Source organism: Thunnus albacares, chromosome 13 (assembly GCF_914725855.1).
Source record: "Thunnus albacares chromosome 13, fThuAlb1.1, whole genome shotgun sequence".
Lineage (NCBI taxonomy): Eukaryota > Metazoa > Chordata > Actinopteri > Scombriformes > Scombridae > Thunnus > Thunnus albacares.
In genome coordinates this window covers 3,575,001-3,591,701 of record NC_058118.1, presented here as the reverse complement: position 1 = coordinate 3,591,701, position 16,701 = coordinate 3,575,001, and positions in this window count along the sequence as shown.

The window sequence follows — 16,701 nt, the reverse complement described above, 5'->3', positions numbered from 1 at the left end:
GGACTGAAGTGCCAACAGTAATGTAAGAGCATGAATGAAAACAAAAAGAAGTGACTGGCCACTACACATCCTGCAACCACCCTCAATAATTAATTAGATGAGACATAATGGATTCTGAATCAATGTGGCAATAACAATATCAACGTTGTTCCAAGAATGGTTCATATTTGACAATGAGACAATGCCTGTCTCACAATACTTTTAATTATGAAAAAATATGATGTGTCATAATTTGTTACAGGACAGAAAAAAACAGGTCACTTTATTCTATAAAAAATGTGTTTTTGATAATGATAAAATATGACAATCACACTGGATTAAAAAAATATTGTAAATATGTCATGGATTGAAATTAACTGACAGATTCTCATTCACAGCCTAATCTCTACAGAGAGCCATTTTTGTCATATTGCTCTCATGACATATGTACAGTAAATCTGATCACCTAGCTCCAAACTTAACCTAACCCTACCTAACTTTAACTAACCATACCAACCTAAACTAAACTAAAACTTATTGGTGATTCATAACTGGGTATTTAAAGCATTACAAAATCAAGCATAGTTAGTTTAGGCAGAGTGCAGAGGTCATGCTTGGATTGGCAAATTGGCATCACAGTTTTTCCAGTATGCATCACAACTATTGGCTCATTCATAATGGTGTGACCAGTAACATCCAACCACATTAATTCAGGTGTAGCACGTGGACAATATAACCTGACGCTGTCACTGTTTGCTCTGATTATCATGCTCGTTCCAACACCGCTGACCTCACAGAGGTTGTGTTGGCTGGTTGTGGAACAGCTGTTGGTCCAGATGTCAGGACAGGAGCCCCACTTTCCTGTGTTTGCTATTGGACCGTGACCACTCTGTCAGGAGCCTGTTCACCAGATTTCAACTCGCCATTCTCCCTGAGTCTAAAGCCAAGTATCTGCTGCTTTGCTGCTTGTGCTCTTATTCATAACTAGTGATGGTATTGTTTGGCTGGTACAGGCTGCATTATTTGTTGGCTATGTTTTGTTTAGATTTGCTACTTTATTGTTGCTGTTCAGATTTAAAGTGTGATCAATGTAAATTATTGGCATTTATGGCTTCCACATGCTTGTGCTGCTGGTTGCTCAGTTTGCCATTATGCCAGTGTTTCAGTTTAACGAGTGACCCTGGTAACTGGTGACTTTCAGCCGAATGTATCTGTGGTTGTCATAGTTACGACAGCTGTTGAAAACAGGAGGAGAATACATAGCTGTCCTCGTAGATGCTTCTTTGTTTAGTTTTTCAATAATATTAAAAGTCTTGTTTGAGGACACTCAGTCACATTTTGAACAGTGCTTGTTGTTACGGAAGATGTTGAAAACAGGAAGAAAGTTGTTCCTCCTGTGAATGTCTATCTCTAATACATTTTCAAAATACCCCTTTTCATCTTTGGAGTCTTGTTTGAGTAAACGTGTCACGTAGAAGAACTATTCAGCCCTTTTAAATGAGTTAAATTAATTTCAGGCACTGTTGTATAGTCTGAAGGCTGTGGGCACAAAGGAATGCCTGAACTGCTCTGTTTGGTACCTGACTGTGCTCCCCCTCTGCCACAGCTCCTCATAGAGAGGATGGGAGGGATTTCCCAGGATTTTGTTGATTTTGTCTCTGCCTCTCCACCACCGTCTCCAGACTGTCCAGCACACAACCACAGTCCAACCACAGCGCTAGCCTTCCTCACCGGCTTGTTGAGCCTGTACAGCTCCCCAGCCTTGATTCCAACTCCCCAGCACACCACAACAACAAACAATGTGCTGGCCACCATCAGTTGGTAAAACATCCCCAGTAGCCTGCTGCACACATTTAAGGACCAGAGCCTCTGCAGGAAGTACAATCAGCTCTTTCCCTTCCTGTATAGAGCCTCTGTATTGTCCTTCCAGTCCAGCCTGTCATTGATGTGCACATCCAGGAACTTATAGGAGTCCACTATCTCCACCTCGTCACTCTGGATGGTAATCCATCATCAGCTCATTGGTCTTGGAGATGAGGTGGTTCTCCTCAGACCAACGCACAAAGCTCCCCACCACACCTCTGTACTCCTCCTCCTCCTCCTTGTCCTCACTAATGCAGCCCACAATGGAGGAGCCATCTGAAAACTTGGTAGATGGTACGTTCCAGAGTTGTAACTGAAGTCAGATGCGTAGATGGTGAATAGGAATGGTGACAGCACTGTTCCCTGAGGTGCACCAGTGTGTCCCATCTCCACATCTGACAGTGCAGACTGCAGTGGGATGTACTGTGGCCTGCTGGTTAGATAGTCTGTAATCCAGGCCACCAAGTCATGATGATCCACCTGCATAGATATTGTTAGATATTGTGGGCAAGATTGTTAGTCCCCCTCCCACCCCCCCAACAATTTGGCTGTGTTGGGTATCTTGCTGGCGTCTTTGTAGCAAAATGCTGCTCTGACGGAGGCACTGCAGTACCAACCCCCCCATGGACAAGGAGCATCGGTGCAGAGCACGGACAGAGCTCCATGACAGCAGAGAGCTCCCACTTGGAGCAAATTGGCAGCGCAGAAATTACTTTCTATGGGAGGGAGCGTCCCTCTTGTTAATGTTCACTGTTCGTCTGTTCCCAATGTTTTTATTAAAAACATACATTTCTAACAAAGCAAACAACTGCTGAGGTGTGTTCAGTTCACTACATTTCACACGGTGTGTCATGGATATCCAGTGTTGCACAACTCAGGGGAATCTGTGTGCATCGTGTTCTACTTCATCAATCTCCACACAAAAGATGGGAAGTATTGAACACAGTGGCACAAATACTGCTGCTGCAATGTATATGGGACGGCTGGCAGTAGAGCGTTAACAGACCTCTCCACCGGCTCGGCCCTTTCTGTACTGGCCCCACACGGGCCAAACTCCCATTTATGGAGGGTTTGGCGGTGGAGAGGGCCGAAGCAGGATATCACAGCTTTCTGACTACTGCTATGCAGCTGGTCGCTCACCTCCTAACGAATTGACTGTTTTTATGTGGCTGGAGGCACTTTCTGAATAACCTCTTCAACTCTACCATCAATGGATTCCTCATTACTGCACAAGTTCCCAAATATGTCCTGAATATATGAATTACAGGGAAATGTGTATAAAATGATGCACAAGAAATCTGATTTTCTGGTTGATGTAATGCTGCAGCCATAAAACAATGGTATCTTGGCTTTGATTATTTCACTATACTATAAACATTCACATGTTCAGCGAACATCACAAATTGAAATCTAATATTGTAGGAGCATCAGTTGGTAGATTTTTCCTTGAAGAGGTATCTAAGCTGAGTGACTTGGAAATTGTTTGTACCTAATATAAATGACAGCATTATCAATGTGATGTAGCTTCAGTGTAGTGCTGCAATCAGCAAGACACAAAACCTGACCTTTTTATACGACAGAATATGTGGCATTTTCATACAATGTGGAAAAGTTTTGTACCCCCCAAACTTTGAAGGTACTTAAAGGGAAATCAGTTCAAGGAGTTGGACGGCTTTCCAAGAGAATTTAGCAGATACTGTTGGTGTTTTGTTGTTAAACAAATTAATCATAAAAATGTGTCCAAACTGAGAAAATAAATTACGTTCTGTTCTTTGAAGCTAGTTGGTTACATTAGCCTCATTGACAGTAATTTCCATATACTGTGGCTAATTACCCTTCTGAACAGAGCAGAGAGAGCATCATTGTCATACATTTTAAATATTGCCAATTTTGACATTGACAAATTGTACACTCATTGGTATACACTGCAAAAGCCAGATATTCGTGAGGGTTGGACATTTAAGCCAAATAAGACTTTCAATTATTTAGTGCTCTGCAGTGGAGAAAATACATGCACCCTGTCTGGTACAGTTTTGCCTTTCTTCTTTTGAACCTGCTGAGAAGTTTGGGTGTGCAGACACCTCGTCTCTCCAGTACTCTATGTGGTGAAATGACAGCAACATTTCATCCAAAAAGAAAAAGAAAAAAAAAAGCCCAGCTAGATTTACATTGATCAATCATGCTCTGATCACATCTCTTTTAAACAGTTGGTGAGCTGGACACAAGAGAACAAAAATTACTGTTTTAAGCCTGTTTCTCTTTGTTTGATGATTTGATGAATAATTACCACCACTGCGCATAACTAGAGTAAAAAAATATTATAAAATGCTTAAGTTTGATGTGATAAACTATCATTTGCAAAAATCTTTTTTTAATCACGGGTTGTTTTGATCTTAGTCATACTCTTCATTCTTTATGCAAATCCTGCAATTTAAATGCTCATTGACCATCATATCTTATTCTTCAAAGTTAATTTTTCCTTTAAAGTTTTTTTCTTCATAGTAGCTAATTGAAATGGATTTGAACAGATGAAAGACAACAAGAACACCACAATGAGAAACAGATGAAAGCCAGAATGCCCTCAGAGGGTCATACACATATAAGAAGGTGGCGCGACTTGTAGTGGTCCTGCAGACTGCAGATAGATTCTTGTAAGCCAACCTGCCTTCACCAGGTTGACTGACAGCAGAAATTTACTGAATCAAAATAGTTTGTATGAAGGCTCAAACCAACATTGTTAGTATTTAGAGATTCCTTGATCTTATTTCCCTGCCCACTGTGGATACAGTAGTTAAAAAGGAAGTGTATCTGTTCTGTGAGAAAACACTTTCTATGTGAATTGGCCACGGCCTCTCTCTCTCCAGTTCACCAACCTTCCCCCACCATTCAACAGGTGCTGGAGACGGGAGACTGTCATGTCCTTATACAGACAGCTGCTCTGATGACTTCTCCTCCGTCCTGTGCACAAGCATGAACACCCCCTGCTGACTGGCTGGAGTAGTGTTGTGTTCAGTCTGAGCCACTTTGTTTGTTTCCCATTTACAGAGCCAGTGCTGTGTATGAACACCAGATTTTTTTTCAGCACACACACAGAATGGACAGCTAACTGACCGTGAGGAGATATTGAACAGTCTTTCTCCAGAATCACTGACTCTACCTTTAAAGCTTACAAAATAATGTATCTTAATGTACTTCCAATTCATTCATGTACATTTAACATCAGAAATGGTATGGTCCAAGTATACTTCCACCTTACAAAATGAAATCTGATTCAAGTCCTTCCAATTTCCAAAACTGTATCTCTCGCTCTGTGCCATAGTTTCCATAAGTTCATCTTTGAAATACTGACTAGTCTTCTGCTAATTTTAATCTTTTGGTGATGGACAGGTACTCCCCAGTATACATAATGCAGCCTCATCACTTGTTACAGGAGAGCAGATATCTCTCCTGGCTTAATTTGCTTCACTTCACATGGAAATTTGTTACCATAGGTAGTGTCATTGAGAGGCTAGAGGAGAAAAATTGAAAATATGCTGTTTTGTATGTATGTGATAGCTAACAGGTTATTTTGGTGAGAGAAGGCAAACAAGTGAGAAAGACAGCTGATAGAGTGAGCAGAAGAGACAGAAGCCTCTAGTTATTGATTATGACATCTATTCTGTGTCATGAAAGATGCCTCATATTGTTCAATGATTGTGTGAGAAATGAAAGCAAAAAATCTGGGAAACAGAATCAAAAAGTAGGGCTTACTCTGCCCTCTGGGCAAATGTTTGTTCTGTGTGATAGAGTTGGTGCCCCCTGCTGTATTTTGGTTTCATGCAGCTAAATTTGAAGTGACTGAGTAGACAGGAAGTAGGGGGAGTGAGCACATGGCCCTGCCATGGGCTGCAAATGCAGAAACTCAGGATTTAATCTAATGCCATCCTGTTGTTTCCTTGGCGGAAGCCATGTGTACATTGAATTATTATTGTTGTTAAAGAGCTTATCTAAAAATATTAAGTAACATTTATTGGAAATTGAATGTTTCTTTTGTTTTAAGGATATTTGGTCATGTAGTTTATTCCACTGAGTTCCATTCAGTGATTGTAGAACTTAATTTATATATTTATTAATCAACTTTATTTCTCAATTTATAATTTGGATTTCATTTATTGTGGCAACATTTGATGTTGGTGTACATAGGGAAAAAATGTTAAATCTATGGAAATAAAATGTAACAATTCATGTGCACAATTAAATCATATGTAAAGGACATGACAGTAATTTTATAATGTATATTTTCTGTTATTCTTTAAGTTTAACTCTTAGACTTTATGACTGTATGGTTTCATTCCTTTTTTATGTCTTTATTATAAAGTCTGAGAAAGAATGTTATATCCTGACTCGTGTGGTTCTGAAAAGAGCGTGGCTTGCTGTCTACTTGATGTTACAACACCTCAACTAGACAGTACAGCACTATTCAATCATGAAAAAGAAACTAAAATCTGATGAGCAGAGTTTATCAACTGTACAGTGCACATACTTTACATTAACATCAATATAATTCTTTTTTATTTTATTTTTTTCTACAATAAAATATTTCTGTCATTTGTGACTTTACCCAACTATGTATATTTATGAAATAACAGTAAATCAAAATCTGGCGTCCTGTCAGTTTGCTGTTTTTAATCATGTGTACAGCTTTGTGCAGGTAACTTTCTCTTCTGTCAATGAGGTATATAATGCATCTACACATGTGGTAGGATGTGTTTTTATGTATTATGGTTGTGTGCTAATGTTGTATTATTTTATTTTGGTTGCCTATATATACTTATTATGTGTGATCTCACGAGAACAACAATTATCAGCGACTGGGCTGTGATGCTGTACTGACTTGTTCAGTGTTTGCTAGGCTATGACAGAATATTAGGATGAAAAAAGGCTCAAATTTCTCAATGAGTGGTGATTTTTCTTTTCTTTTTTTTATTAATCAGCAGGCTATTAGTGTAAGAGGTGGCTATAATGATGTATGTCCTACTTATGACTTACTACAACTCACTAGAATTTAGTATTCAAATTGAATTTAAGATACCACAATTGATCAGAAATACCATCTTCTGCCTTTCATATGGGGTGCTGGAACTACTACTACTATTGTATTAGCATTTGAACAGTTACACTCACATAACTTGTGTCTGTTATGATATCATATTGATATAAACACATAATAAAACACAAACGCATTCTGACCAGTCATGACTATTATATCAGTAACATGAGCAGCTGATCCCCATGCTGTGCGAGAGAAATGATCTAATTAGTGCTGCTATGAACATAGCATTCGATATTTGTCAGACTGCTGTAGAGGAAGGTCTCCTGTGTTCTTTCAGTTGTCAATCCTTCACACTGTGCGTTATAGTATAAAACTGCTCAGTTATTTCCTCAAATGTAGACACAAAGTGATGACAAGCAGCAGATGTCAATGTACACAACGAGTTTTCCTGTCTACACTGCAGGTGTATCAGGTCAATGAAATAATGTAGCAGGACCAGCCAGTCATTTTAACCTTTAAAGCTATGAAAATACAGACAGGGCCAGTGAAGACTTACAGATTAACAGAAAACATTGGAGAGAAGGATCAGTAGCTGTCTCGCCTTCCTGTCTCTACACCAATGGCAAATAGACATAAAGTTGCATTTTTCTACTTGTCAACCGAAGTTATTCTAATTCTGTCAAGACAGGATTATCTTCTTGGCTGTTGCACTGCTCCGTAGACATAAAGCACACATGCTTCTAGTGATTATGACATTTCCACAGACCGTCAGACTGTACAGATGATGAATACACATGGTGTATATCTACATTCTGTAGCTTTTATTGGAGACAGATCAAAATGCAATGTGCGATGTGCAATGCAATTTAAGTTGTAAGTGTTACCAAGTGTTTAACCAAACCTGGTATTTTTCTGTCTTCTATACCAGTAGTATTTGAAATGGCAGCAGAATAATACAGAAACATTAAATGACTGATTTTCTGTCATTTAAGGTCATTTATTTAAATACAAATAGCAAGACATGCATACCTGAAAAGCATTGGACTTTTGGATTAGCAACAGATACTTGTGAGCTTTTATTTCAGTCTTGCCTGGTTGTAGGTTCTAATGTGACATTTCACAACAAAATCCTGAATATCGTCCCAGAGATAATTAATTATTGTAGTAATCACAATTGCTGTGGGTTTTGCAACCTTGGATGCAAAAATATCACTGCTTAAATGTTAAATGTAGCACCATTGGCCGCAGGGAAACAAAATTTTATCCATCCATCCACACTATATGGATGGATTGACCATGATCCATCATGGGTCCCTCTCTCTATTTTTAATCTATATGCTTCTTGTGACATTTAATGTGATAAATATCCTTCCACCAGCCTTATAGTCTACAGAAATCTTATTTTTGAGTCATTCTTCTTGCCCAAGTTTGAAGGCTTTATCTTGTCAGCAACTTGATTATTTCATATTAATATTTAATTTTGAACTAAAACTTGAGGCATCTTCAGGCCTACAGTTAGTTTGCTCTGGTAAATTTGTTTTCTCCTGGTTTTCACATAGAAAAAAATTCAGTTGAACCAAAATGCATCACAAAAGCCATGAGAGAGAAGATTCATACTGCTCATTGGTAGATGTTTCTGGGGTGGGAGAAAGAATGTAAGGTCCTATCTGCCCAGATATAATATAAAGAAGGAAAAGTACTTTGTTTTTAGTGCAAGTCAGACCTCAGATCTTTCTTCAGTTAGCTGCTAGCATCTGGTGATTTCACTTACCTGCATCCCAGAATGCAAAGTGCACCCTGTTGCAGGAATTGTTTTGCTCAAACTGGCAGAGCACACCTTGTGGTAGGGTCAGATCGAGGTCAGATCACATTCCCATCACAAACTGACAGCTCCAGAATTTGTTTACAAATTTTGTTTTGGTCCGCACCTGAGTAAGATTGCTGTGTTCAGATCTGCCAAAATGAATCATACTAAGGAGGACACCCAGCCAGAATTTGATTCAACCGGACTAAACAATGCAGGTTTGAAAACGCTCTCTAACAAAAGTGTAATCATGCCTGTAACTTCAGTACTATCCATGCCACTTGTGTCATGATTAAAATTTGAACATGTTGGTGTGGTGACCTGGATATCATTGTGTTTGTGGGTTTTGGTTCATTCCCCATGCTCTGAGGGGGGAGGAGGCATGGCCTGGGCTGCATGCCAGCTGGACCTTTAGCTCTCCTGGGTTTGAGGGAAAAGGTTGGGTGAGGAAGAGACTGTGTGTGTGAGTGTGTAAAAGAGAGAGGGGAGGGCCAGCAGACAACCCTAATTGATCCCCTCTACCCCAATTCCCAGTCTATCCCAGTCATGTGCATGGCAGATCCAGAGGACAAAGAATGTGATGTCTGTTCATGAAAGCACTCAAATGTAGCCTGGATTATGATGGAAATCTTATGAATGTCCCCAATGGTGGTGGAGCTGAACTGGTGTTATGCAGGTGCTTGACAAAGCATTCCAGTACTGGAGTACTGTAACCTGAACTATTGCTTTCAGCCCCAGGTGCAAGTCATGGCTTTAGATAGTGAGGACTCATAAAAGCTAATGTACGCATGGGTAGAGCTTTAAGGTAAGCTTGTCAACAGTGGTATTCATCAACATCCATGATATTCAAAGGTTTTATTTGTCACATGCTCCTACAATATAACCTTTTAATTAAGAAAGAGGAAGTGCTCTTATTTTATCAAAAGGAAGGACACATTATGAATGTCACTCGCCACCGGGCTTTGTGAGTCTCAATTTTGAATCTTAGATTCTTGCTCATAGGTTTTAAAAGATGAGGAGCAGCATGTAGAGGCACCACAAGAAAAAACAGAGCTCCAAAAAAACCCAATAAATCTCAGGAAAATGGTTAAATCTCAACAGAGAAAAAATGTCCAAGTGTCTGACAGCTTCACTATCTCTAAGTCTCTCAGCCTCACCCTTCTCTGGTGTCTCTGTTCCTGATTGTGTGGCTGTCCACAATTTCCCTTTCACAGCTCTTGTGGGTCTGCACTCTCTGGCACCTCAGGGGAACACAAACATCTGCCAATGCCATACACACAATCAAAGCTCCCCAAACACCCAGCCACTCTCTCTGTTGCTACTTCTCAGTCTCAGGAGGGTGGACCTGCCTCTACAGTAACCCCATAGGTCTATTGGTGTCATGCCCCCAACAGGGATTGGTGCATATACCAATTCAAGCGAATAGCTTTGTTTAGTGATTTTGAGGGAGCAGAGCAAAATCAACAAGGCCCAGTTGAAACACTTTTTCAACCATTCCCACCTGGATGTTATGGTATCATACAGTATTTAGGAATGCTAAAACTATCACAGAGTGGGTGCATAAGAGCAGATTCAAACAGTCAACATGGAAGCGAGCAGGGCAGTCTGAGCAGCCTTTACCCAGGCCTGATTAACACATTGGTAGCAACAATAATATTTTAATGGATATCTGCAGGCTGATGTAGGCAAAGGAAAGATGGTCATACTGTACCACCTGTAAGAGGTATAACACTACACTGGGACTTGGGGGCAGGGGGGGCTAGGTTCTATTTCTGCAGGCTGCAGGTAACACAACTCTGCTGGTAGCAAATTATGTCACCCTCCATCTCTGACTTTCTGTTGGTGGTTCTGGGATAGGGTCTGTCCTTGAGCAGTGTCACCTCTGACCTTCAGGTACTATCATGACCACTGTCCAAGGTGGGCCAGGAGGACCAATAGTAATGACTGCCTCTGCCTCATCTCTGAGATGCCAAACTCTGTCCTCTTCAGTCAGTTCTTCTTCTTAAGAGAGTTATTTAGTTACTTCAGACCTTTTGTTCAGAGCCTTTTGAGCCTGTGAGTCTTTGCGGACATAGCATGCCGTTCTGGTTCTTTAGGTTCTGTTTTTACCTCCACATACAGTACAGTACAGTCAAAGGTTTGGACACACCTTCCCATTCATTTGAATGAGAAAGTGTACACAAACTTTTGACTGGCACTGTACATCTTGACTAGCTTTAAGTCTGTGTCAGCGGCCAGTAACCACTGGCCCACTTGCTCAGCTACTTTATCAGCTATACAGTGGTTGTGATCCCCAACACTCTTTCCCTTTTGTTTGTTTGTTTGTTTTTTGTTTTAAAGATGAAGTGACTGTACAATTAAACAAGATTAGCCCAGTCAGTTAGTCATTATACTTGCATTAACTGACTTTTTTTGTCCGCAGAAACAACAAAAACACCACTTTTAAGTTTATAAGATGAATTTTCAGTTTTCAGTACAGAGCAACATTAGCATTCATATGGAGTCGTGTTTGGGTCCAACTGATGAATGTCACTCCAGTATTCAACTTCTGAGGGAAATATCAGACTCTTGGTGCTAGACCGGTGATTTACAATGGGTTTATCAAATCTTTTTCACTGAAACAGCTGCCTGCTGCTGCTGAAAATTATGATGAGTGTAGAGACTTAACCAAACAGTAAATTTGTGGACCGTATAACCAAAAAATTAGCTGAGAGATGTTTGATGATAAGTTTCTGTGCATCTGTTACTACAAGCAACACATTTCACATAGACAGACATTTGATCCATTGTTAATGTGGAAATAGTGATTAAAGCAGCTTTAAACCTTTTAGTTACCACTTGACCTCGAACCTCCAGCTTGAACAATCTGTAGTGGGCATGATTTCACTTGGTTGTTTGCAGGCTCCTGATTGAATAATCTATCACTCATTCAGTTAATTAATGGATTTTGTTTCTGCTGCTCTTTCCATAAGGTATTGAACAGGTATTAGTTATGTTGATGGAGGTTATACACCCTATTAAGTGCTGATTATAGTGAACTATTTCTTGGCTGTGAATTGAGACACAGCTTACAGTATAAACCTTTAGAAAGTAGTCGCCAGTTTTATCTCTCTCCATCACCTCAGCACCATCAAGTTGATAGCGCTGACATCCTCTCCAGGACAAACCTGCAGCTGTTTTGCTTTTATAAAGCTGCTGTGCCTCTGTGTTGACAGGAACAATCCCTTGAGACCATTTCAGGTTTTTCCATCGTTTGCTAGTTCGAAAACTCTAGTGTGGGAAACAAAAACAACTTGAAGATTTTTTTTTGTGTGGAAGAACAGACATAATCAAGCAGTCTGGGGCAATATCAAGCCTTCCTCTCAGAGCTCCTTCATCATCCCGCCTGTAAACAGACCCACATTTTACCACTTGCTGTCTCACTGTAGACTGGCCTAGATGATGTCCAACATATTCATTCACATCTTTTTCAATTTTCTGTTGCATTCTGTGATTGAGTAATTGATTTAAAGTATTTTAATCTGCTTTAGATGTTTAGAAATTAACATTTCATTCAGGATTTACTGTTCTATTGTGTTGTCATTAGAGTGAAGCTGATTGGATTTTTGGTTCAGTGCACATTCACGATGGCATACACTGCTCTCAAATTCAAAAGTTCAAAAGAAATAAAGAATCATTAAATACAATCAAAATTAAGAATTGAAAGTGATGATTTCTCCAATTCATAAGGCAAGCAGGGTGGAACACTCACACAAACCAATAATGACAGCTGCAACTTTCCTCTGTAGAGGCAATAAGGCCCTTGTAGCCTTGAGTTGTTCAAGTCCTCACTCTCTAACACTTGCCATTCATCTTGATGAGCTGTCTACCTTGGAAAGGTCTTAACTGAGGACGCCAGCATCTGTAAAGCCCCTGTAGCTGTTAGGAAGCAGAATCAAAAAGCAAGAGCTGCAATTCTGAAACATTTAGCTTTGTGTCCTTTCTTTTCCTCTATTGTTTGAGTGAATGAGTTGACTGTGTCTGACACAGACATAAAATATACTTGCATACCTGAAAACATCCCCAATACCATGAACAAAACTAAGGGTCAAATCCACAAAGAATGGATTGCGCCCACTAATAGCACTGTCAATTGCACAACATTTGCACCCACAGTCTGCCCTGTTTAAGGTCCTATTCATAAAAGATTTTGCGATAATGATATGCCAGCGCAATCACGAACATAAAGTTTTGCAGCTGAGTGCGATTAGTCCTTGTTTTGTGTCTGATTAAGTAAGCAGAGCTGTTTCCAGTGTTTCAGGCTTTTCTCCACATTTCAGCACACATATTGATCCATAATGAAAACTGCAGAGAGCACAAAAGCCTCAAATTGTGTCTTTCATTAACAGAGGTGCACACACACACACAAAGCTCTCCACAAACACAAACCAACTTTCATGTATTTTGCTTCTTTTACTCCTCTAGTATTTCACATCTAGAACATGATCTACTGAATCTTACAATAATGTTGTTCAGGTATCATTGAATGTAATATATGTAAGGGATAATGCCCAACAAAGTGTCCGTTATCAGGAAGTAATGGATGGAGAGTCCATAAATTCCTGATTATGGACACCTCAAAGGGCATTATCCTGCTTATACCATGGTCACTTGCCAAAGAAAAAAAGCATTAAGCCCATTAAGACCATTTCTTTTATATTTTCATGCATTTTGCAATCAGAATCTAAAGTTTTTTAACAAGCCATAACCCAGTTTCCCTGGTAACAGCTGAGGGTTTGACTAATATCTGGAACAATCATTACCATCCTATAAGGTTCTTATGCAATGGAAATGTTGTTCACCGCTCCAGTAAATAGGATGAATCTCAGATACAACTTGGCATTGGAAGATATTTCTAGTCCACTCAGCTCATAGAACCCTTTGATATAAGATATAAACCAGAAAGCTAACATTATGCTAGCAAGATTCAAAGTCAATAACATTGCGTACAGTTGACAAACAGTAAATATAATGTGAAAGTATGTTAAACAACAAGACAAGTTAGCTATCCAGCCATGTCACAAACAAATGAAAGGCCATGTGTACTGTCAGCCGCAGCCTATAGGATGTGAGTTGATCGCATTAAAGTCTCAGTAAGTTCAGAGGTGCAGTGTTGGCTACTTCTGCAGCTTGTGTGTTATAGTCGCCATCCTGTGTTGTTCAGAGGATGAGGCATTGAAGGTATTAACTGCACATTTCCATGTTTTTTTTGTGTGTTGATCTTTCCATCTTTTTCATCTTCTATTTTATTTAATTCTCCCAGTTTTAACTTTGTGCTGTTTCTCTTTTTTCTTTTCAATTCCTCTCTCTTCAGCTGCATCCCAGTTATCAAAGTTGTCATATTCGCCAAATAGGTTAAAAGAAATTTTGAAGTCACTGATTGTTGTAATTAGATTTTAGCTTGTTAACATGTTGCAATAAATTGTAAACGGAGGCCTTGACTGTGTCCCTGTTGCTATGGTTACTCATTTTAGTCATTGCATTAATTTAGAACAGTGAGCAGACAGTTTCACTGGAACTACTTAGTAGGTGTCCATTATGTAAGGGATAATGCCTGATGAGGTGTCCATTATCAGGAATTAATGGACGTTAGGGAGGCCAGAACCATCCGATGTGCAGCAGAGGAGGTTGCCTCCACAGAGTATTTATGTACCGTATATGCTATATGTTGTATATATTATGTCTCCATAAAAAAGAAAACAAAAAGAAAAAGGGTAGAAAAAAAATGTTTTTTTGTTAACTGAAGGAATGACCAGGAGACCAGCATTGAGAGAGCAAAGAAGAGGGCGTGCTGGTGTATATGGTAGATAGGTAAGGTGGTGCAAATCCATTCAAGGCCTTATAAGATAAAAGAAGAACCTTAAAATCCACTCAAGCTTGCACAGGTAACCAGTGAAGAGAGGCCAGAATGGGTCTTATAAGATCAGATATTCTAGTTTTTGTCAAGTTTCTAGCTGCAGCATTCTGAAGACTTCTAGTAGCACAACTAGGAAGACCAGAGAAAAGGTCATCACAATAATCAAATCTGGAAGATACAGATGCATGGGTTACGGTTTCAGCATCACACAATAATAAAATAGGTCAGATTTTGGCAATATTACTAAGGTGAAAAAATTCTGTCTTAGTAATAGCCTTGATGTGAGACTGGAACGTCAGACAAGAAACGTAAGTGTAAACATCATCTGTGTTTTAAATCAATGTAAAGTAGCACTACAGTTGAGGCTGACGGGAATGTCAGTTCTGAAGGTATTTGGTAATAAACCAAATTATAGGACTGTCATGAGCCAGCTCAAAGTCCAGACAAAAAAGGGAGATCACTCAAATAATTGTGGATTAAAGTGAAACAAATGTATTTAACTAATAGTTAACTATGCACAAATTTACTGTGGGATATGTAGATCAGTAGTATCAGTGGTGTAGTGAATGCATGGATGTGAGAAAGCGTAATGTATGCAAGGTGTAAGGTGAAAATTAAATCTAATAGAATCCAAAATAAACCACTCCTCTAGCATTCAGGAGGAGTTGATTCAGGTGCGGTTCATCCTCCTGACATTCTGACTGCCTCTTACACAGGATCAGGAAAAATACACACAAGGGGTACATCCCCAAGTCTCTTATTTTTTCCTTGCTCCTTGCTCCTTGCTTAAAACAAAAGTTGTTCTGGTCCACCATTTTGCAGGCTGTCCCAAAGCACTTATTTCTGCTCTGAGGAGCAAGGAGGATCTCTGAGGAGCCATGAGCGAGGATACACGAGAGCAGCCTTCACAAAAGTTTTTCAGCATATCACTGATTGATTGGATGCTGCAGCTGATCGGACTGATGTGATACATCACAACATCCCTGAGTGGAGACAGATTACAGATTCAACTCAAGTGTATCACTCCCAAGTTTTATATTTTATTTGTTTTCTGATTCACCATCTAGTTAAACATCTGTTAATTGTAGGTCTGATCAACAAAAGAACCATAAACAACCTTCTTCATTTATTAGACAGATTTTTCTTTTAATGATCTGTTATTTCCCCAATTTACTTTTATTATGGATAAAATTAAAGTACGGGAGAGTCCATCTGTAAACAAGAAATACATTTTAAATACAGTTTACATCATTTATCATCATTTCCATTCAGTCACGTGAGACTGAAAATTCCTGAGTGTCGGGTTTGATTTAAGTTACATAATTTCAATTTTCCCTGAAACATTTAGCCAAATAAATAATTTCCAGCATTCAAAAGACACCCTAATCATATTCTGGGTAATTAAATAATGAATTCACAATCAGAATACCAATAAATACAGACACAATAATGAATAAATAATATAAACACATTCTGTCAGTAGAAATGGTTGACGGGCCGCTGAGCAGGACACAGTACACAGTGGGCCTATAAATACAGGCTTTTATTCATGTGCAGGTGTTTGTCAAACAGGTAACAGGCTGCAGAGAGAAAACAGCTGCTCTGGTAGTGATAACTGTGTGTCTTTATTAGTATTAGCACAGTGCACATGTGTGCAGACACAAACTCCATCTAAAGTTGTTCCATCCATTAAAGCCGACTGACGGCTGATCCAGCTGTGATCAGCTGCTGCTATCATCAGAAACGAACAACGCTTCAACGTGATGCTTCAGAGAAAAAGACATCTCATTTCTCTAAAAACATTCATGCGTTTCCTCTTTCTTGCATGGTTTCCTTGGGTCTCTCCATGCATCCTCGTAAGTGAGGGAAACATGGATGCAATTTAAGGGACTTGGGATTAACCCAAGGAGCCAGAAGCAGAATGGGAGGGGTCGTCACATTTAAATTTTGATTCTGATGATGTCATTAGATGAATTAGGCATTAGATGAAAAGTAAGGAGATCAAAGTCATTAAGATACATCCTCTGGGGACCACGAAGGTCTGTATGGCAATCCATCCAAAAGTCTGGACCAAGGTGGTGGACTGATCAACAGACCATTGCCATATCTAGAGCCACACTGCTAGCA